Source organism: Pundamilia nyererei, unplaced genomic scaffold, assembly GCF_000239375.1.
Source record: "Pundamilia nyererei isolate P.nyererei 1_Seehausen unplaced genomic scaffold, PunNye1.0 scaffold00142, whole genome shotgun sequence".
In the NCBI taxonomy this organism is placed as follows: domain Eukaryota; kingdom Metazoa; phylum Chordata; class Actinopteri; order Cichliformes; family Cichlidae; genus Pundamilia; species Pundamilia nyererei.
The window spans coordinates 731872-754692 of NW_005187543.1; the positions used below are offsets into that span (position 1 = coordinate 731872).

A 22821-nucleotide genomic window follows, 5' to 3' on the forward strand; every position below is an offset into this window, starting at 1 on the left:
CGACTGAACTAGTTTCCAAGTTCCTTAAATATGAGCATGTTTGTTTTTCTTTGTTAAAATATAACAAAAATAAATATAGTTAGAAGTAGTAGACAGCTGAGCACTGTATTTTGTTCAGGATGATTGACACAAAACCGTTCGCATGTCGAGGTGTCACCATGGAGGTTATGGCAAAATCATGTCTGATAGATACTGTGACTGACCATGAATTCCTTTAAGTAGTAACAGAGCTGAGTAAATAGTATCTGTGTGATGAAACATGAGCTCAAAGGTAAAGCAGTGAAAGTACTGAATCTCACCTTCATGCAGTGTACATGTGTGTTTTTTGTGGGTGTGGTGAGAAGTAAAAGTTTCCCTTTGCTCGAAACCACCTATTTTCTTTTGGTTCAGTGTTAAGATTCAAGACAGAAAAGTGCAGAGCAGGCGGTGCTTTCATTGTCTCGTCCACAGTGCTTTACCTGCTGTGCCCAGGGACTCAACGGGCCTAAAGGACTCTGTCACTTTAACCTTGTCCCCAAGTATGTCCCTGGCCAGCACAAAAGCCATCTGGGGTGCGGCTGAAAGCTTAAGTAACAAAATAACTCTTTCAATCTGCACACTGCATGGTTCTGACTGCAGGGTGCTAAGGTTGCCAATACCAAGACACTGGACCTATTTCTCCTCCTTCTCCTCCACCCTTCTAATTCTGGCCTACATGACTAACTCCAACTGAAAGCCCCACACGCCAGAGGTGGGAGCCCAAAGCACTGTAAGATTCAAAAAAAGACCACCTGCTCATCAAACTAAATTGTACTCACTGAAAGCAAGAATAGAGAGAATGAAAAGGAGTTGAGCGAGAGGGAAACAAATGAAAGGAAAGACAAGTCACCATTCTCCCTCTGTGATCTTGGCAGACAAAAGAACAAATTGTGTTTCTGCCTCATGGCACCAAGCGTCAAAATTGATATAGGGTCCCACTCAGTGCTGTTTGTATTTGAGCATACTGATATAGGCTCCATCAGTTCCCACAAGAGAGCCAGAGAGGTGCATGGACCTACCTACCAGCCTTTCATCTAGGTTTCTTTTGTATTATGCCCACTTGTGTCTGTTGTTTGTCTTGAGTAGAATTGACTGTTATTATTCCAAACAGCATTATCTTTATTAATGCCACAGGTCTCAGGACTGTGCACTCCCTAGGAGTCGGGTCTGGACAGAGCTGCAAGCAATCTCCCTAGATAAAAGCTCAGTAGAGAGCTGTATGCAAGCCAGACAGCCGGACGGGCCTTTACCCTCCCTCCTCATTCTCTGAGAGAAGTGTAGGCCCTACAAAGACTGAGATTTGACTTTAATCTTAGCTCTTTCATAAGGCATCTCAGCTGAGGGCATGGCTCTAGAAGCCTATCAGAGTCACTTTGTGTCAGCCACGAGTCAGAACAAACAAGTGTAATGTTAGTAAAGAAAATAAAAAACTTTCTATAATAATTCACAGAAAGTAAAATATACATGATCAAAAAATTTTGAGAACTTGAAATACTGAAATCACAATATACAGATACACAGTTTATAATGTTGGTGGCTAATATGTGCTCAGAAGTGAGGCCATTTTCCAAAGGTGGTGTGGAGAGCTGACGTGTGGCCAGGTCAGGGCAGGGCAGGAGCTGGGGTCTCGGTTTAGTGCCTAAAGCTGCTTGCTCCAGTGAGGAACACAGCATCAGCTCCCGGCCAAACCCTGGACACTGATTTATGGGACATGCGGATTACCATCAAATCAGCCATAAGGACCACCCAGATAGTGGCACAGGACAACAGCCACACAGACTCACAAAAGGCGCACAGCTATTCGAATATACTTGCAGGCTAATAGTGACTAATATGGACATTGTTCAACAGACATCCACAAAACACCGAACCATTACTCAATGACACTTTAAATGCAAACACATATGCTGTTTAAGATGTAGTAAATATTGTAGATTAAGACTTTCTGGGACTAAATGAAAAGCTGCACATGCCATGGGTAATGGCTGGTTAACCACTCAAGTGCAGTGGGAGAAATGAGTTTGCTGAGCCTTCCTCACAACCACAAAGCGAGAGAGCCAGCTCCTCTCAGAGTTCATCTGCATCTACGGGATGTGCCTGGAGGATAATGGGTGATGTTCACACTGGCATTCATTTTCTTAACGGCGATGTGGACTCCTCTCACTCATATGCCATCGTTAATACTTTTCCACCAAGTCACACAATCCAATAACATGTCCTGAACCAAAGAGGAAAAAACACAAAAAAGGACATTTCTCACTTGAAAGGGCACAACGCAACTCAGCCATAAGGGACCAGTTTGATGAGCTAAACAATATGTGTCATGACAAATCGGACATGGTACATTCCCTAGGCAAACACTGATCTCATACAGGGAGACTGCTAGGCAAATATTCACCTGCCCTAAGCTAATAACATGTGTGGGGGCAAACACACACTTAAGCTCGTCAATACTGAGACAATGATGGGAATTAGATTGCACAATGACTAAATGAAAAAAGCATCAGAATTTTCTTTTAAAGGACCATCTCAGTGATAGTCACATGTAACATTTTTAATGACAAACTCACCGTATCATGAAAGAATGCAAGATTTGTATCAACAGAGGTAAATGGTGTTAACTTGGGCCATCACAATGCCTTTGGTAAGAGGACATGCACAGTGTACATTTTATTGTGCAAGAATCTAAAAAAAAATATCTGCATGCTTTGTGTGTCAGGAAATCCTACTAAACAAATGGCACTTATTTGTCTCTAAGGCCTTTCTAACCTAGTTGAGCCAAGCTCCAGAGACAGCACCACGCTACACAGTGGGCACCCTTGACACTTCCTGACCACGTGACTCTCTCCAGCTGCCTTTTGATTGGTTTCTCTGAGACCAAGGGATTGAAGAGAAGAGGAAGCGGTAGTGGCAAAGGGTGGCGGGTAACTGCCTGGCAGCAGACACATGAGAAAAAAAAAAGAAATTCCTGCCCCATTGCCATGGAGATGAGTCAACAGCAGGTCGAGGGAGAGCAGAGAGGGCTGGGGGGCTGCAGGGCACTGGCTGACCTGCTGTAGTTAACAATTCATCCCCGTATCCGGCTCGCAAATGATTGGGCAAACATGGAGTGCCCTGGAGGCAAAAGGGCCCCAAGGGGCTGAGAGAGGAGCATTACCCTGGGGTGACACACTGACAGGCAGACAGAGGGTGGACCAGCTGAAAGAGGGAGTAAGGGATAGGGGCTACCAGTGTGGGGTGGGGGGGTGAAGAGGCCTAATTGGAAGTGGGATAGTGGCGAGGCACACCGAGTACTGGGGGCTACAGTACAGTCACAAACGGTACTGATGGTTGTGCCCTTTTAAAGTAGCGTAATTAAACGACTTGTGTTAAGATGCCATTTTGAGGATGAGAACAATCTTTTAAGGACACCACAACAAACATCACCCTGGAAATTCGGTTTCTATTCGTCATTCTAAGCTAAATGGTTAACAGCACTTGGCTACTTATACTGTTGTGCCAACAGTAAAAGCAGGAGTTACGTCAGTTTTATAAGCCTAAACCACAGTAACACCATAAGTCTTTGGCATGTATCCTCTTTGCTACAGAAGATTTTGCCACAAATGCGGCAAATAAAACACTCATGCACACTTTAAGTTCACGGAAGGTTGATTTGCAATGGTTTAGAGAAGAAGACTCTAAAACTAAAACATCCCAAGCTCATCAAAAAAGTCTGCAGTGACTTTGGAAACACAAACTCACCAGAAGATCGCTAGCATGCAATTAAAGGTCGTACTCTCATCTCGAGAATTTGGATTCCTTCACTGTAAAGACAAATCAGAAGAGGAAATATGTCAGTTCACACCTTGATAATATGCGGTACAATTACATTGCTTACACTTCGCTCTCCTTAACAGTGACAGAGTAGCTAATACTCAACAGGTTTCAAACATTACCCACTCTGCAGTGGCGCAGACTCACATCCATAATGGATCTGAGTAAAAAATAACAGATGAGCGATGGGTGGATTTCATCAATGTCACATCATACAGACAAACCACAGGACTTCAATGCTGCACCTATTTTGGGCTAGACTTTACGTAGTGTTGGGTTCTGTCTCACTCAGCAGAAGTTCTCATATGTAACTTTATGCACTGTCACAACTTGGTCTGTTCCCCAGAATGGCAAACCAAAATTCATTTATCCAATTGGCTGTCTTTGACTTTGAAGGATTGAAATGCCACTATTACAACAGGCCTTTCACTGGGCAGTGGTGTATAGAGGGTGTGTTAACAGAGCAGACCTTTTACTGGTCCTTCACTTCTACTAACGTCAGAGCACAGTGTTTTCAAAAACACAGCTGAAGCATGCCCTTCCTTTAGAATCCTCTCAGTAATAACGCAGCCAACAAATCTTATAAATGAAAAACAGAGCAACACTTACTGTGTCTGTGAGAAGGAAAAAAAAAGAGAGAATAGAAGGAAAACAAGAGGAAAAAGTGTAATTATGATAAACATAGCAGATGTTAAGAGTCACTTCTCGAAAGGTGTGTCATTCAGGGAGTTTGGGACAAACTTTTGGCTGCGGCTGAGCTCTAAATTTAGCATATTTGCTAAAATAAAAAGTGAGTTCAGTCGCTGGCACTGAGAGTTTGTCCTGCCCATTCATGACCTCAGTGGTACAGCCGGCGTCACTCGTGACGAAACACAAACCATATAAAACAACAAAAAAAGACCTCCTCAAATACTCAGTACATAAGAAAACAGGCACACTTTAGCGTTTCCTGTAAATTATCCGGTTAAATAAGGCAAGCCAAAAAACAACAAAAAAATATAGCTTCCTGCTTTCTATATTTAGAACAAAGTAAAAGTACAAATGTGCCTTTTACATAACTTTACAGAAAAAGATATATAAAAAAAAAAAAGAGAATCATCTGTCTTCAGTTTCTGTGCATATTGGTTTTGTGTATCTAACGTGAATAGGAGACTGAGGATACATGAGTTTGCTGTATACATTCTGGAGATGAGCCTGTGTGTGTGTCAGAGCTGCAGAGGATGCCCTCGGGGATAAGATGAGGAGTAAATGAAGCAGAAGTCCCATCTAAGCTCAAAAGCATGTGTGTATCAAGGCTGTAACTAAAACACAAGCATAAACACAAGCGATGTTAGGGATTACACCCTGCAATACCACCGCAGGAAATCACTGACAGCACAGGTGTAACCATCATCGCGGACGCATTCTTCCCCGTCTCCGCTCTGCCAGCGGAGGCCTGATTGGCAGCTCATTCTCCACGTTCGTTGGCTGCTTGAAACCTGTGTAAACATCTTGTGGGCATTTGTGTGTGGGACATACAGGTGAGGAGAACACACACAAAGAAGGATTACCGTGGCCTAACATCGCGTCAAACATGCCTTGCAGCACAATACCACACAGTCTCTCGAAGACTTATTATTTCCCCCGAAATCCTTTCCTTCCTTTGCCTTTAGAGTCGAGTCCGATCTGAAACATACAATACGTAAAATATCCACTAAATGTGGGTTGTTGTATCTATTACGATCTTCTTTACGCTTGTCGGATAAGTTTAAGACTTCACGTTTAGAAAGCAGGAGGAACAGAATTTAGTGTGAGCTGCAGGAAAGGAAAAAAGGGAGGAAAGCACATTTCCTCAGCGAACAGCACCCTCTAGAGTGACACAATTCATTCAATCCTGCATCTCACTCCTGGTCTCTGCATGACGTGCAGAAAACGTTGCTCAAGCACAGGATTAATCAGCAACATTTGCTTTACTTAAAATGCAGATAATTCAGTTTAAAACGTCAGGCTTGCGGTTATTTTTTTGGTTTTCTTTGAGACACTAACTAAGCAGGTTGCCTTGTTCTCTGGATTATTTGTGAGCCACATTATAGAGGCAAGAGTGAACCTTTCGTTTTCCCAATGCGAGCTGATAATGAGACAGGCCATTATTAAGATGTTTGCTTTAATCGTGTGCAGGGTTATTAGGTGCAGTTTACAGTACACAAGAGAGATTAAGTTAGGCCACGCATGATGGAAAGAGCTGAGGAGCCCCACGATAAGCCAGCTACCCCACAACTGTGAAGTGGGCTGAGAAATATGAGCGCACAGCAGGACATGAAACGCAGCAAGACAAACCATTTTCCCTCCTCTCTCTCTTTCTCCCTCTCTCTCGCCTTCTTTCTATCTCATTTTCTCTCCTTTTGCCCCAAATCATGTTACACAACTGCCAAGGAATGCCTGCTATATCAAAGAGAGACTTAAAACGAGCACAAAAGAAAAGAACAGTAAAGAGTGGATCGCAGAGGCAACTATGGAAGCTGTAGGTGTTTGATTCTTTTATGTTTGTAGAAAAGAAAAACATGGCAGGGAGCTTGGCATTAGTGTAACAGTGACACACAAGTCCGGACACATACACGCCTGACTGCTTAACAAATGCTTGTATAAACTAAATCAGACTGAGACACACAGCACGGAGCACCAAGCAGGGAGCCCTACATGTTTCCTATTTTTCTTTTTTCCATGCCATTAATAAAAAAACACATTGGGCTGTTTCATTACATTTTGTTGGAATAAAGGGAGTGCTTAAAAATCCATCATTTTATGAGTGCTCAAACTTTCCCACAGAATTCCCACCATTTTCCGTGCGTTTGACCCAAACGCATTAAAGTAGCACTCAATTAGGCTGGCACACGGAGCCAAACCGGGGCGTTCGTTTGCTGCTTAATCATGACACACAGCAGCCACCAACAGAGATTGCACGACCTGTTGTGCATGAATAGAAACAATTCCCTGCGTGAAGACAATGGGGAATCTAAAAACAGAATAAATAATATGTTTTAATGTTTAGAGAGAATGTAAGGATTCAGCTAAAGTTAAGAATGAGTGGGACTGTCCTGAAAAATCAGGTGGGTCACACTCACATCCTTTAGCAAAAGGTAAAAAGCTGTATGTGTGTGTGTGACTGCATGTTTGTCTGTGTGTATGTCAAGTTAGCAGAAGGTCGGAGCGGTGAAGTATTAGAGCGCTGTTTGCTCTCTTCCATTCTTCCATGTACTCTTGGGGATCAGTTTGTTTGAGAGTTTGAACAGTGACGTGTGAAACCCGTAAAAACAGGACATAGCGCCACACTATTTGCTCAAGAACACCCAGAGAATGGACTGCCATTACAAAACAAATCCCTCAGCCCGCATTCCTCCTGTCCATCAAACCCTACCTGTTGAACAACATTTGACATGGAGCAGAAAAGGTAGCTTGCAGAAGGACTTCAATTTATTAAAAGTGTTTGACACTACAGCTCACTCCTCCTCCACGTACATGTCAATGCACACATCCGCAAAGTGTAATAGGAACACAGTATCTGCTCTGGACATTATTTCTAATGTATGAAACTTGCTGTACTTCCACAAAGAGGATAAATTGAATGTCACTGAAATTTGATACGTCAGTGGCTATTTTGTAATGTTGAATTTTTATCTCTTCTGTCTGTTATCAGTGTTTTCAGCAGACGTACCCAAAGTGCTATTACTGCTATTAGTATTTTTATTATGCGACTTCAAATGGGGATGATTACTCAGCTTCATTATGCAATTTTGATTCTTAACAAAACTACAGATGACTGTGCTGAACACTGTTACTGTAACAGAGTGCATATTACTCATCTCTTCATTGGTTGCCAAACATTTTAGAGGATGTTGGAATTCATCTGGTATCTTTATGTCACATGAAATCAGCTGATTTGTCTAAAAAGCTGTTAAATAATTTTTAGCATTTTCTTCGTTTATTTGTTTGCTTGTTTTTTTTTTCTTTTTTATTGAGAAACAATGCCTAACAAATGTGTGACATGTCAAAAACTTTACATTTTTTTGGTTGATGGAATTAACCAACTGGAACAGAATAAGTGGAAAGAGGCAGAACTAGATTCCAGTCCCTTCCCCTTTCTTTCCTGCTGTCACCCTCATATTAGAGGAGCCACTGGGAGAACTGGATGCGATTTGTATGTGTGTTTTTGAAGAGGGGTGCTCATAAACAGCCATGAAAGGGGCCCCTCTATTCAGCCGGCCGGGCGAGATGCGCTTCACTGGGCCAGCCTTTTGTTTTCCCCTGGTTCACAAAACCTTAAGCATGGAAAAAAAAGGGGGTTGATTCTCTTGATGTGTGCAGGCCCAAATGATGCCATTAGATTGGTGCCCGTTTTGGGTGAAAAAGGCTTCAGTAGCGCTTGAAGTGATTTAAAAGATGCAGGAGAGAGCGGCCCACAAATCCTGTTTGATAATAACGCCGGAGGAGAATGGGGAGGCAAAATGCCAAGCTAGTGATCATTCTATAGTATGCAAAATTGCTCTCAACCCTATGAGTGCCATGGATGTTAAAACAAAAGATGAGGAACATTCCTTTATCACGTGATGAGGGTCAATGTGCTGTGGTGGTGTGTGGGGTCAGGAAGTTCAACAAACTTCCCACGCTGCCTTTCACCACAAGACCATGGTTAAAGCCTGTGACACTTCATTATAGGCAAGAGAATTTTGTTTCTCTAAGGGGCAGTGCCTCAGTGCCCATACAAGGATGAGCCATAAGGAAAAAGAAGAAACAAAAAGCAACAATTAAAAAACAAAAAACAACCATACTCAATTTCCTCATTCACGTGGCAGGACTAACACATCAATTACACAAAAGAACGTCTGGGAAAACATTCCCACACTGTCCATCACGTGGAGTCTAGAGAAAATATCAAGGTACTGTATTTTAGTGTCACAAGAAAAAATAACAATAATCTACTGAACATGTGTTTCTGTAATGCGACAAAGATGAAATTTTCTTGAACATCTAAAATTATTTCGGCTATTATTCCGGTTAAGTCGATGGTAAAACAGTGTCACCACAGTCCTGTCTGTCAACAGCAATCAAATAAGTATGAGAACCTGGCAGTGTCAACAACGGGGTAGTGCCAAACAAAACCACTTGTTGTGAGTAAAAGAGCTCCTGATCAAGTCCGGTTCCACTACACTCCTCTCAGCCTCATTTCCAGTCATATTACAACTTATCCCTTTGACATCTCAGATCAGGAAGAAGCTTTTCTGGTTACTTTTTTCTTTCACAATTTATGTGCTAATTTTGGAAGTTACCTACATTACTCTCAGATGGCCTTTTTATGGTCTCTGTCTTTTTTAATATTATTATTTAAATCTACTGCCAAAATCACACTGTTGTTTCAGCATGATAATCTCTTTCATTATATTTTCTGTAGGAGAAAAACATGTATGAATTTTATTAGGGGAGACTTTTGACATGGATTAACATATTCTGAATTAAAAACTTTACTCAAATGTGCTTCAGGTTGTTGGGTTTTCCCCCCACTTGGCATGATTATCAGGTGTCGGTCCTGCTGAGCAATATTACCTAGACTGAGGAATGGCCCAAATACCTCTCTTATCAGTGCACATTAGAAACACAGTTTAAAAAGTTTGAGATAAAGTTTCCGCTGTAGATAACAGTCACTTCTTGGATGTATAGACAGTGTATCCACATGAAGATACTGTTTCCTACATGATATCTATCAGCTTATTCTCAAGGTTTGTGCTTCACTGAGGAGGATACAGAAGTTCAGTCCTATCAGTTCTACCATAAGTAATTATCTTATTACCTTTAGTTTTAGGAATAGATCTGGTGGCATGGCACCACTGTGGCTGTTTCTCAAAAGCTTGAGAGCATTATGTTTCCCACACTTGTTTATTAAAATGATATGGAGATATTTTTTTCTTTCCAGGAATGCAACCACAGCTGTCAGATTAAATATCTGTAGTCCATACTGATGGGGGGAAAGCCGTGTTTACATTTATACTCTGAATTGTTCGTAAAATGAATCTAGTCTCTAGTTCATTTGAAAAAACAAAACTAAACAAGAAGTTAATTTATTTCAGAATTTTATTATCAAAGGTGAATTTGAATATATTCTATGTTTCAAGTGTTTTGTGTATTATTTTTGGATGATTATAGCTCACAGAAATCTGAAATTGTGCATCTCAAATTCTTAGAATATTCCATTTCAAGTTTGAGGAAATGCATCAAGAGCCACCATGCACAGATATTTTATGTTGCTGGTCTAAAGTCCTCTTTTCATATGAAATTATATTTTGCATTTTATTTGGAAATTAAGATCCTAGCTTCTGAACACAGTGTGGAAAGAGACAGATACAAAGGTCATCTGTTGGTTGCTGGTTTACCCTGTTTTTTCAAGTCCAAAATCAACGTAGATGTATGCCAGAGGATTTTAAAGCACTTCCTGCTTCCATCTGCTAGCAAGCTTTATGGAGATGCCAGTTTCCTTTAAAAGCAGCACTCTAACATCTGCCCACAGAACCAAAACTACAACCAAATGATTTGCTGACTATATTATTACTGTCTTTGGCTGACTACACAACATGCTTGACCTGAACCCCATAGAGAATGTATGTAGTATTGTCGAGAGCAAGATGAGAAACACTCAATCCAAAACTTACAGAAGCCCGCTATCAAAGCAACCTGGGTTTCAATAACATCTCAGTAGAGCCATAAGCTGACAGCCTTGATGCCACACTGCACTGATGCTGCTAAAATTTCAATCTATTAAACAGTTGTGAGAAATATTGCAGAAATTCAAAATGTTGACAATTTATTTATGGCCGAAGATGTCTTGGTTTTGTGCCTGCTTGAATCACATTCATTTCAGGATTTTCTGACATATTAACATCAGCACGATGGAAAACTGGACAAATGGACATACAACCCCAAAACACAATGTCTCCAGGGTAACGGAGTCATTTTTGTTGTGTTTACTCTAAATGCAAAAATTCTCACGACACCCCTACATTTACAGTCTCTGCCCTTGATAATGCAAAACAACACAGGTTCTCATTGTCTTAATGTTTCTTTGCAAAACCAAGTAGCCAATTCCCACCTAAGCCCATGGTGTCAGTGGAAGTGTTTTCCAGGATGCTTATGGAGCCTCCTAGCAATAAGACTGAGAGAAAGTCAGAAGGAGACCCTCAGCAAACTCAGTGTTAGCTAACAATAATGCCTTAGTTCCAGATATCAGGCCATCTCACCACAGACCACATGTGGGATAGCCGGACACAGGTAATCAGGGCTGTCAGAATAGGACCAGTTCCTCTTGCAAAAACTATAAACCACCAGCTACACCCTACTAAACTATTTCTACTGTATACACAAGATAGAACATTGTAAAAAGAAAAAAAAAGGAAAGAAAAAAGAAAACACATTATATGATTATCATTTTAAAGTGGTGACAGCTCAATTCCTATTTCCTAGAAATCTTTAAACAGGCTCACTTTGAGCCACAGTCAGTAATATAAAGCAAACATTTCCCTCTTCTCCTCTCAAGCGACACTCCTTCGACAAGTTTTGCTACAGACTCTCTGTCGAACCGGTTGGTGGTGAAATATCTGTCCATTGTGAAGCCTGTTGTCATAGATACACCCAGGTGTAGCTCGTGGGCCAAAGCTGAAGAATCAGAAAGCCAAGGCACTCGCTAATCCTTCGCCATACCACAGTGTGTCAATAATCAGGAATGCACTGCTTAAACTGAAGCATTGTTCCTCTGCCAACAAAATCACAAATATAAGCACTGATACTGCCTTTGGGCACTGCAGTCTTTGGGACGGGAGAAGAGATGGATTGAAGAGAAACAATGAGAAGTAAATGATGGCAAAAGGAAGCTTTGATATCTTTCCAGGGAGCTTAATACTGTCTACAGCATAAAACTTTCTACTGCGGTGCGTGGGGGATATGTACAGTTGTGAATGACAATAGCTTCTTCATACAGTAGGACAAAGTCGGAGGTCCAAAGAAGACCAGCTGCCGTCAACAGTTGGATTACTTTGAAGTAGCTCTGTGCCGTAAGACAGCAGGAAATATCCTCTTGATGTCTTTGAACCCATTAGACTCTGATTCATAATAGAAAGTTTAATGAAAAAATAATCTCACAAGCACTTATACACATGCACCTGACAAAGGGGGTCTGATCTTGGTGGACAAAAGCCCTCTGAGACAAACCAGTGATTCCCCGGAGTTTATCTGTCAGACTATTATTTTTACGACTTTTATCTTGAGGATGGAATGTGGAAAGCTGCCATTGAGGATGACTCGAGAGGTGCCTAAAATCATTTCTCACTCGTGTCATTATCTTTACATCTCCCACTTTCAATAAACTAAATGGTAGCTGACACGTTGAAGAGTCATCTTGGCAAACACCACTAGGAACTAAACCATCTTAAACCACAGACATGCAGACATGAGCAGTTCTGAGCCTATCCTATGTACGACAAGACAATAGCTCGCCTGTTGTCTCTGCTTATCCTCTTTCTCTTCTTCCTGTGTGTTTGCGAGCGCATATGTGTGTTTTCACATATTGCGACATCACAGAAGAAAGATGCGCAGAATGGGGCAAACGGATGCGGCCAAAGTGGTGAGACCATTGTGGAACGCCGTGGGGATGAAAAGGTCCTCCTGAGAGCTTTATTGTGTGATGGGACTTGCCGCAGCCAGTTCTGTTTCCCCAAGATGCAAGGCCTTGGTGCAAAGCCGCAACAATGAGCATCTTTGTCAAGCAGCGCTATTATCTTCATACATTACTGTAAATGACAGGAGAGTGTAGTACAGTGCATATTACATTTAATGAGCTCCAGGTATGTGTCTGTCGTCAAAAAAAAAGCTAATTTAAACATCTGCAGATCTTAGCTCAGTGTTTAAGAGGATGTACTGTGTTGATCAGAAAGCTTATACCAAAGAAAATGAGTGCATTACACAGTCCACGCAGTCTGTTCAGTTATCCGACTACCATTGTTTCTAAAAGCACCTGTGCAGAAGATGCGCAATTAAAACTCTTCATCTTGGGTGACGTAATAGATAAGTAGATATGGTGCAAACCCCACGAGCACAAAAGCTGCAATGAGCTTCTCTCTCATACTGACTATGATCCTATAAATCATAGTCTCCCAAGTTTGTGTTTTTTAGACATAGTTTTGCCTTTGAATATTTGAAGACTTAATATATGGATTTATATTGGTCACTCTTCATTTTGAAACCAAATAAACAACAACAAAAACCCTGTAGCTTTCACTCTTACCTGCACACACTATAGATTAGATACACGATTAAAGCACATTTGGTGCACATGAAAACTATGCAAATATTCTCAACTGAACAAAACACTACTTATATGTTTATATGCACACACTTGGCACTCTTTACTCAGTATAAACGCCTAAAAAATTAAAAACACAGCTCAACTTGTTAAGTCAACGGGTCAAAGACAATCAGACAGGAAGCACTTGACTCTCTCAGCTAAATTACACCTCAACCTGAACTTGACCTCTCAGCCACCTGATTTAAGCACCTGCATATCAGACAGAGCTGCTTGGTTGAGGATTATCTGACCCCAAACTGAAGAACTTGGCCCTCCTCACTTGGCAAGTGCTTACTCGTCCTGATGTCATGCATCTAATTGCTTGCACTGCGTGGGATATGAAGTCTGATATAAGGTACATTGTTGTGTGCACAGGCTTGTGTGTGTGTGTATGAGTTTGTCATCAAGCTAACACTTGCCTGCAGCAAGATACACATATACACTCATGTCTTCACCTGCCACAACCTATCATTACCACTGTCACGTAGCCACCTCCGCAGAAGGCCTCACAAGTCCTAACAACCACCGGCGCACACACCTGGAGGGCCAAACACTTAGTTCCCAGCCCTTTCCTTCATAAAACCAGCCTTTTAACGCACACATACATAAACAGACATACACACACACACCTATTCATATCCTGCAGCCTCAGCTTCTGCCCTGCACCTCCCATTTGCTGTAAAATCTGTCTCACTTTTCTATCTCCCAAACCGCAAATGTTTTAGTACTATTTAATTTATTTCCTTCGTTATCATTTCCCCACAAGGTGAGCGAACCAGCACACAACCTGCAGAGCCCAGTTGGCAGCCACATCCAGGCTGCTCCTGTGACTAGACAAACAACAGGCCACAGTATGTACTCTAAAGCAAACAGTTTGGAGAAATGGAATCAGATAAGTTGAACAGTTCAACTCAATGGAAGAAATGAACTCTCTCATACAGTTTCAATAGCAAATTATGAATCCTTAAACCTGATATTTTAAATGTGATGCCTTCCTCGTGTAGATTTCCTCATCCATGATGGCCATTGTTATTTGAGAGTGTACACAGGTGAAAGAACATATAAACCCACTAAGTAAACGTGGATAACAATACACACAGTACACACGGCTCAGCTCACCTGGTGCCCATATACCACCTTAAAAAAAAGAAAAGAAAAAAAGGCAAATATCTGAAGATCACAGCCTGCTGTTTAATGGGTTCTCTCTGCAAACACATCATATAATCAGGGTTAATCAGAGGATCAATCAAAGAAGGCTGCCGGGATGCGCTACCCCAACAAACTCTTTCAAAGGACACGGATCGCTGTAATGTTTGCCCCCCTTTATCTTCTGTCACATTAACAGAGTTGTGTTAGGCCCTCGCTTGTTCTGCACTATGTCCTAGTCAGAGACGGCTTAGTGTGTAGCAACCTGTTCTGATAGGTATGTCAAAGCTGAAACTCACAAGCTTTACAGGCAAACTGTGCAGAAGGAAAATCAAGAAAAACAGCATGTCACACCTTACCAGTTTCTAATCCCAGAAACCAAAAGCAAATTATCTCAAGTGCCAATGTTCTTAAGACTGACAAAACTTTCTGTAGGAAATTGTAGCATACTGTTTAGCCATATATTACAGATATTGGAGGTTTGTATAAAGTACAAATTGGCTAAAAGTAGAAATTTGCTGCTGCACATTGAAGGTTAAAGAGTCGTGTGCTTTCTTTTACCTGTCTTAAAGGACAACCAATTTTGCACCTCTTTGCAATGGTCTTCAGCAAGGTTAGGCTTTCTTCTCTCTGCCTTCATTATATCTTGGCATGAGCATGCTGCTTATGCACATGTATATAGAACACTGTGTGTTATAAATGATCTCCTAGAATACACAGCAAATGGATCTGGGTAACATCAGTCGCAAATTTTGGCCCTTAGAGCTTCAATAAACGTTCTCTGCTTCATTAACATGCAACAATATACAGGTCCACTGTCCACACTCACTAACACTTACACAACCAATCCACGGCATGCTAAACTTAATGTTAGTCAGAGCATAACTGCACAAATATGTATGTGTGTGCATGTTTCTTTGTAACAGGCGTGAAAACACAGCAAAGCATGACGTGGCAAGGTGGTTTTGTTGCTCACAAATCAATAACGCTCCACTTTTTTGAATGTCTTTATAGCTTTTGGGCAGACATCTGTAAATATACTCCACTTCACCAAAGGTAGAGACAGAGGAGGTGAGTGCTGTGAGAAATATGCAGAGCTGTCTCCATTTAGAGGACGGAGAAAAGATCCAGCCTCAGGATACGAGTATGTGTCTGTATATATGTGTATGTGTGAGTGTGTGTGTGTAAATGCAGAGGGCTCAGGCATGATCAAACAAAGCACACCCAGGTACAGTATGCCATCTGCACTTCCCCCATCCACCCCCAAAAAAGTACTCTCCTCCACCCTCTGCATCTCCAAGTGGAGTCTTTGCACTACATGGCGTATCAGAATGAAAGAGGCCTTGTCTAAGAGGCTAATCCTTGGGCGATTAGTCAACGCGTCTCGATTAAAAGCTAGCAGAGCTGCCACACCACACCCCCATCCTTCAACCCCCCTCAATAGAAATGGCAGTCCACAGGTGTCCCTACAATGCCTGTCTCATTAGGAAAAAATGAGAGATGGGAGGTTGGTCAGAGCTGACTTTCACATGAGACAGAGGAGTGGAACGCGGCAGGGGCAAGGCCCGAACAATCTCTCACAGACCAGGAGTAGCAGGAATGCCAGCGCAGCAACTCTGCAAGAATATGATTTTTTTAAATGCAACAACAATAACAACAAAAAAGATTTTGTTTCCATTAATTTTGCTTTGCACACGGAGTCAGTTGCATGCATTGATTAAATCTGCCTTTTTTTTCTTTCCTAAAGATGCAAGAGCAACAGAAGTCAGTGAGAGAGAGAGAGAAAGTGAGGCAAACAATGAAGGAGTGCACACTGTGCAGTATATTTTTGACAGATTATCCCCTCATCAGCCAATGTTTTCAGTAAACAGTCGTTTGAATTGGAAGGATTGAGAGAAAAGACGGGTGTTTCGAGTAATCAGCCCCATACACCCTCACTTTCCATCAACATAAACACCTCACTTCAGGAGTATTCCCATGCCCGAGCATGTCGCCATGACTAAAATATTGTGATTGATGACAATGTACACAATTTGAATGCTTAGAAAAAAGCTTCAATGAAGACACAGTCCACAGCAAAAATACAGTATGTTTGTGCTGAATTACATGACTGAATCCAAGACCTTTATACTGAGCTTGAAAGTGGGATTTTTATATTGTGTTCTTCAGCGTGTAAAGGCATACAGTAGGTGCTTATTAGATGAGAGGTGTGTCAGAAGTTGCTACGTGCATCCTGAAAATCTCTCCATTTTACAACTGACATTTTTTTCCACCTGTCAAATACAAGCCAACAAAATGATCAATTTATGTGATTACAAATAAATTGTACGTAATTATCAGGGCTTCACTTCCTCCATTGTCATTGTGAGTCTGAGCCATTTTTCTTAATCTGCTCCTAGTTAACCCGTGGCAGCAGGAAATGACCTTTGGGCCGGGTGACAGACTACTGTACTTCCCCAATCACATCCATCGTGTGCCTAACCTTGAATGAAAGCTGAAAAGGGGAGGGGTTTTTCTTTGGAGTCTGGACACAGGGAGGAATCACTTACCACTTTCCCCAAGAGACCCCAGTGGAGCTAAACAGAGACGGGATTCAAATAACAATAGTGGAAGGGGGAGGGGCTGAATGCTTCCTGAGATCACATGTTGTTAGAAAGACCACATCACTTGCCAGCCGGGCAGCCAGGCTGGCTGTATGCGGAGGTCCACGGGGTGAGAACACACATGGTTTCAGTTTGGCCTGGTGTAGTACCGGGAGGAAAGAAGGGGCCTGGTAGCAGGAACCCTCCAATTCTCACTTCCTGCTTCTGCTGGAAAGATGATCTGCGCGCCTGCCATCACCATCAACACAGAGCGCAGTGTTCACGCAGCAGCCGAGGGGATGGCATGTTCATGCGCAGGGCAACCCATCACACCAAATCAGGCTGTCAGCACCCTGAAATCCGGGCTGGTGTATTTCCCCTAACGAGATGGCGGAACAGAGCAAAGACAATCCCATTCAATCATGCCGCCAAGTCTCCTGTGACACACAGGAGCCTGTTAGCTGTGTCATTTATACAGGAAGTAGCTTTCAAACAAATTAAAATGCATCAAGTTAAACAGAGTAGCCGCGATATATACTGTATATACATATACTTTTTTTGGTTGGCTTTTTTTTAAATTAGTATTATTATTTTCTGAACTACATGTGACACGTAGAAATTACCGTGAGTGTGACAAAAGGGCTATATACTGACAAAATGGAGAGAAGGCATAATGATAGGCTTGTGCAACCGTGTCAACTAACTTTACTACCTGAAAGCCAGATCAGTGTCACTCAAACAGCTTCTGAATGAAAGAACTCCAGGTGACCTCTCGGTCCTTCCTCGGCAGCGGAAGATGACTAACCTCCGCAAATCACGGGTTGCATTTGAGTAAAATAAACACAGAGCACTAATAAAAACCACTGGAGCGAGGAGTTTGTATGTATGCAGCATTGACCCAAATCTGAAGTAAAGATTTTAAAAATCAGAAAAAAAAACAGCTGCAGTGAACCGCTGCACAATTTGCAGAAATAAACAGCTTTTGGGTACTGACAATGTATGATGTGTGTGGTAATGTGTGTGCTTTCATGTGTGCTGCTAAAGCCTTAGCAGCATTGTTTATACTCTGCTGTGTCTGGGTCAGCAGGGTCCTTGACTGAATTCTTGCCTCAGCATGCAGACAGTTTTAATAGTGTTGTTGCAGGAGGAGGAATGATTACATTATAAAAAAATATGCCACACCATATGTCCTTGTAAGAGCCCAAACCGCACACAATAAAATCCAGCAGGCCTTCTAACGTGGCTTCTGCGCTTCACAAGCTGACACAGCCTCGCTTTGGGCATTTCACCAGAAGTTTTGGTTTTTTTTTAAAGAAAAAAAGAAGTTATCAAAAGGGAAAATTTGTGCTTAAAAAGTGTTAATTCTCTCTATTTGTGATTTCAGAATCTCCCAACCTAAGAACTACATACCAAAACTTGTACCGCTCTTGACATGTTGCCAGATACTGCAGTGGGCTTGTGTAGTGTGTAGGCTTGATGGCAGTAGTCAACTGTGTGAGGTGGTGCGAGAAATGGCGTAGAAGAACAAATGCAAATCTTTGGCCAGATGCTAAGTCCAACTTCACACACACGTACATAAAAATGGCACAACCAACTCAGACATTTTTATTCAAAGTTGCCTCTTCTGACTGGAAGCCAGCTTATTACTTCGATCAGAACCTCATTCTCTACGTTCCTCATCTCTGGTTCACTCTCTCTGTGCTCTGTGCTCTCCTTGTGTCTCACAACAAGACAGAGCATGCTCACTGTAAACCTCTCGGGGGGGGTGAAAGGGATTGGGAGATTAAATTTATTTTGAATTCCTTTTCCTTAATGTGCCAATTACCCCCACCCTTCCCTCTCCTTCACCTCTTCTCTCCACCCCAAGCAGCACAGCACAGAGTCTGTGCTCAAAGCACATCTCGTTTATGTTTTGTACACAGAAAACATTTCTTTCACCCCCAGCTGCATCTCAAACTTCACAGCTGTAATGGGATGCTATTTGCTGAAAAAAAGAGGGCGCATTAGATATGTTTGCACGGCTAAAAAGTGTGGGATAAGTGTGGGATAATAAGAAAAAAGGTTTGCTAGTTGTCAGTTTAGAACACGAGTAACTCTAAAAAAATGTTTTAGAGTTTTTTAATTACAGGTATATCTCATTCTTAAGGTTAGCAGTTGTAGCTTAAAGTTTATGGGAACTCACGGCTTCTACTAATCAAACCAGTCTTGTGCAATATGTTTTCCTGAATTAGACGAAAGTAGATGGCCCTGAGCTCTAAAACCGTATTAAACCATAATATTCTACAGCGTCATAATCCCGGTCATTTATGTCTAATCTTAGTAAGCAGATCAGAAACCATGCGTGTACATGTGCTTTTGCTTTGAAAGACATTGCCGGGCAATTTTCTTTTTTTTTTTTTCTGCATCAAAGGTCAGGAATGCTAAGGTCAATGTAATGCTACAGTTATAAAAGTGCCTGATAATGACGTCTGAAATTCCCGATCTAACCCACTTGTGTAACAAAACGAGCTTAGGATGTGAGATTTCTCGACTCCGTTTTTGTTCAACTATTCAGAAGTTTGTTTCTTAGCTCTCAGAGGCAACAAAGACTATGCTTTAGTAAATGAACCCTGGCAAAAAGCTCAATTTCCCTCTTTTCTTTGGTTGGAGGACCAGTCACAACCCTTCTTTTCACTACATTTTCACACATTCCATGCATCCAAAATGGTCTTGTTTTCTATCAACTAAGTCCCTTAATTGACCGTTCTATCCAAGGAGGGATTAGCTGATAAGAGGGGGTAAAGAAGAGAGTGAAAGCAAAACAAAAAGAGGAAGTAGACGGACAGTTGGGGGTGGCAACACACCAAAGGATTACCCCTGTCATCTGTGCTCTGATAAAAATACATCTTTAGATGTGTGAAGAGACTTTGTTAGGCATCCAAGAAAAACCTGCGCTATCAGGCACTTTGGGGGCACCTTCTCTCCAGGAAAGAACAGAGGAAGGCCCCTGCAGCGAGGATTCAGTATTTCTTCCACCAGCAGCTACAGTTAAGACACTCCGAGGACCCAAAGGCCTTTCCAAAAGCCTGTCTCCGATGTTCTCCCACAATGCTTGGCCCCACTTTCTGTTTCTTTATGTCATTTTACACAGCTGCAGGGCCCATTCTTGCACTAAACATTTTGCCGTCACATTATGCTGTAATGTTTTAATCTGTTCTTTCCATTGTTTGCCGAGGTGCCAGCGTGGTTCATGATCTTCAGCACAAACAAGGAAAGTAGAGTTGTAAAAGGTGGTTTCGTGCTGTTGTGAGATCTCCAAACTCTTTAGAGCAAATCTGTAGAATGACTAAGTACAACAGGGACTGATATAGTACATAACCTGTGAGCACACACACACAAAGTAGCCAAGTGCCACCCACACTGCTGACGTAGGTGGAGTCCGAGCATCAAGCCAAAACAGGCTTTTATAATTGTGCTAGATTTATAGGTGTGGCGCCTTGTGTTCTATATTTAATTACAGATTTTACAATGAGAGCATGTTAAGTGAAATCTAATACAAGAACATCAGAACTATTGCCTTGGCCTAGATGTAGCAGTTTATGCAGCCCTACCTTGTAATTTCACCATATAAGGTTTCTGCATAAAATGCTAATGTATGCTTCATCATTAAGGGTAATGTGAGTAACAAAAAGTTAGAAAAGTGTGTGTGTCCATCTCTGCCTCTCCTATGCTTTTCATCTACATCTATACGCTCTCTTTTTTGTCATTTTATGCACATTCCTTTGATCTTGTATTTGAAAAAAAAACGAAGCTGTTAAGCGGCATGCCTTCTCGGATTATTTAATTAGGTTAAAACAAGTAGAAATAGCCTGTGCTGACTCCAGGGAAATTCCACCTGGGGGATGACAAGAGCTGTAAGAGTAGTGGGAGGGGTCGGGTTAGGGCGATTTGGGGAGGGGGGTGAAAGTCAAGCCCCATCTCTTTTTGACAGATTGGTACAGACACGGGAAACTTTACACGCTGTTTATTTGAGCACACTTTCTGTATGCACATATCATATTAAAAACCACAAATGTCAGGAGAAGAGTCAGAAGAACGCGCCTTTCCTCCCCTTAACATTACCCGAGCTGCTCCGGCTGATTTATGCAGCACAAAGGTCACGGCGAAGAGAAAAAAAATACACACTTTCATGTGTCAGTCACCAAGTCCCCCTCTCTCTCTCTACTTCCACTAATGATTGGCAGTGACAAATTCAAACTGTTGTGTACACAAATACACATAAGCACATGGGCATAGGCGCACATATACGCACACTTTTCTAGAGCATCTGTCGGTTAGTGCAAGAAACTTCAGTGTGACACCTGGCGATCAGCAAACAATTCTAAAGCAATCAAGCATGAAAAGCTGAAACCAGCTAAAGGTAAAAGGTGTTGAGTGTTTTCAAGCGCTGTAAACCAAAAAATAAATAAAGCTGTTGAAACAAATTATCAGAATATTACAAAGAAGACAAATGCCGTATGCTACTTTTGAACAAACTGAAAGTAGCAGGCTTTCTAATAAAATTCTAGACTGTAATTCTCAGCACTATTAAACATCATAATACATCAAACTGTGCTTCAGCTAAGCTCTGAAGAACAGGCTCCATGTCCCCCAACATTTGCAAAGCAGATGTCTTGATTAGTGCATACCAAGAAAATCTGTCATTCCCTCCAACAAGACAAGGACCATAAAAAGTTAATAAAACTACGAAATGTTCTGCATTAAACAGTTCTGCTTTTTAACAGAGAAGAAAAAAAGCGATTTTACACGCAGATACCTGAAAACACAGGACACCATAGTGCATGCAGTGCATGCATTAAAAACACTGGGATTCTTTCCAAGATGATTAGTGAAGAAAAGTGAAGCCCACCCATGTTTACTCAAACAAAAACCCTGGCTATCCAATCACATTTTGTGGATCAGGCTATTTATGAGAGTACCTGTAAAGACCAGAGGCAAAGGCTCGGGCACATGTTTTACTGCTCTGTTTGAATAATCAGGTACAAGTAAAACAAACAGCTACAGAAGGGATGTTTAGCAAGTCGCTCAGGATCCAACTCAGGGCAATAAGTGTTCATTAGTTTTAATAGCCTGGCTCCCGGAGCAAATGAAATGAAGACCAGGAGACCACATCCAGCTAATGTAAATAAACCAAATAAACCAAAAAAAACTCATCAACTGTCTGTTGTGAGAGAAATTTGAAAAAAATATTTAAAAATCATCCTGACTTTAAGAAGTTTGCATAAGAATAGAGCAGGAATGGGAGGAAATAGCCTATTTCTGAAATTAAAACTGTGTCCTCATATAATTGATGAAAAAGTATTTAACAGATGAGTTAATTCACTGTAGGATGATGATCGTAAAATACTAAAAGTGGGAGGGAGTACTCGAGGAAAACTTTAAAGTTACATCTCAAAAGCCCAACTATGTCTTTAGCCTGTGTTAGTCTGTTATGCTGGCGGCACATCTTGATTCCACCTGAGCTCAGAGAAAGGTGGTGATACACTCCCAGTGGTCCAGATGGTCCCCCCCAACACTGGCCCAAACATAAACATGGCTTGGGTCTGGTTGAGGAGAGGGAGACCCCGTTTATTTATGGACATGTCTGGGTCTGGGACACAAATATAGAAAGATAGATCGACGAGATGAGGGACAAAGGAAAAGAGCAGGGAGGCGGTGCGCTCAGACTTGTGGACGTCTTCCAGTATGGTCAGATGGTGTGATATGGCCCACCTACACAGGAGCTGAATATTCATGTGTCTATGTGCAAGTGTTTACAAGGTTAAAAGTGCATATTCCCATATGCCGCTTCTCTTATCTACAGATTCAGTCCAATGTACAAACTATAAAGCAAAATATCTTTTTAACCCGAGGAGCTAATTA

The 22821-nt window shown here is 41.7% G+C and overlaps 1 long non-coding RNA gene across 2 annotated transcripts in view; it reads right to left on the minus strand.

Annotated features, from left to right (window-relative positions):
• Nucleotides 1-22821, minus strand: part of LOC102201644 (uncharacterized) — a 46498-nt gene that overhangs the window by 11225 nt on the left and 12452 nt on the right. For both annotated transcript variants that reach the window (XR_312022.1, XR_312023.1), the window contains exon 2: nucleotides 3760-3821. This is a non-coding gene — a long non-coding RNA (uncharacterized LOC102201644). The remainder of the gene's footprint in view (nucleotides 1-3759; nucleotides 3822-22821) is intronic.